The sequence below is a fragment of the Chrysochloris asiatica genome, unplaced genomic scaffold, assembly GCF_000296735.1.
Source record: "Chrysochloris asiatica unplaced genomic scaffold, ChrAsi1.0 scaffold00109, whole genome shotgun sequence".
NCBI lineage: Eukaryota > Metazoa > Chordata > Mammalia > Afrosoricida > Chrysochloridae > Chrysochloris > Chrysochloris asiatica.
The window spans coordinates 10013825-10015412 of record NW_006408627.1 but is presented as its reverse complement, the minus strand read 5'-3'; positions in this window follow the sequence as shown (position 1 = coordinate 10015412).

The window sequence follows — 1588 nt, the reverse complement described above, 5'->3', positions numbered from 1 at the left end:
CAAATTATCTTCATCTGACTTTTTAAATTGTAATATATGTAATAGTGAAAAGTCCCTCTCATCCTAAACCTCATCTAACCAATTAACCATTTTTGTTAATTATTGTTGTTGTTATTAAGTGCCATTGAGTTGTTTCTGACCCATAGCGACCCTGTATAGGGTTTCCGAGAAGCTGCTGGTAAGTTTGAACTTCCGACCTTGCAGTCCAAATTGACCTTACAGTCCAGTGCATTACCCGACAGCAGCACACCGTGACTCCATCTGTTAATAGTTTACAGTTTATGCTTTCAGAATTTCTCTATGCATAAGCAAGAAAATACAAATACATTCATACTTCTCTATTACACAAAAGGTAACATTCAATACATAGCATTCAACACCTCCAGTGATCTTTCCTTTTCAATATTCAGTCGGTTTCTGCATTAATTTTTGAAGTTTCTTAATATTATATTGCATGAATTAGCATAACTTATTTAATCAATATCCTATTGATGGACACTTAGATTATTCCCAATCTACTGCTTTTACAAATATTCTTCAATGAATAATCTTGCAATAATCAAATATGTCTAATTTGGTATATGCAAATATATTTGAGGAATATATTTATTGCTATATGTAGAGTCTCTGGGTCAAAGAATGACACTTGTAATTTAAATACATTTTTAAATAAATTGTCAATCTGACCTCTATGGGATCTGTAACAATGTACATATTGTGTTATCAAGTATTCAGAGTTATGACAATCTAATTAATGGGGAAATGATATTGGTTTGCTTTAATTTGCATTTCTTTCATTATGATGAGTGACATTGGACATATTTTCATATATTTAAGAGCTGCTGCAAAATATATGACACCAATACTGGCTTACAAGCTTTCAAGAGGGAGTTTAAGAGTATATGGGGGAAAGGAGTCCCCACTGAATAGCTGTCATCTTGTCTACATGGGTCTGGTGAAAAGAGATGGGGATAAGATTCGTATGATTCAATAGTGAATAATTGTTATCATGATGAATTGCGACTGTCACAATTGTAAAGGTAGAAGTTTTGTAACAAAACATGGGAGTGCTTAATCTTACAGTCCAGAAACAGAGGACCCTAAGACCATCAAGGGAGAAGAGCACAAGCAGAATGAGGGACCTTATCCAGAGAAGCAGTGATGCCAGATACGGAGGCAGAGATGGGATCGTGGAGGGGGCAGTGGCTGAGGACTCTAGATTCGTGGGAAGGAAGGGACTAAGAGCTGGCGGCCAGGAGGCAGACTTTCTGAATAAGCCCTTTGGAGGTGTAAATTATTATATATGCCTGAGCGTTTTTGTTTTTGTTTTTTTTTAAAGCTAAAATGAATAGAGAGCAATACTGTTAACTGATGGTATATGGAGGGGATTATAATCATTGTAATGAAACAAGGTGTATGATTTGTTGAATGTAAAATTGATGATCTTCCCTGTAAACTTTCATTCAATCCACAATGAAAACCTTAGTGGTCGGGTCCCCTCAGTGCAAACTTCCTTCCAAGACTAAGACTCAATGGGAATACACGCTGTGATTGGTGACCATGCTTGACACCGATAAGGGGAAGTGAG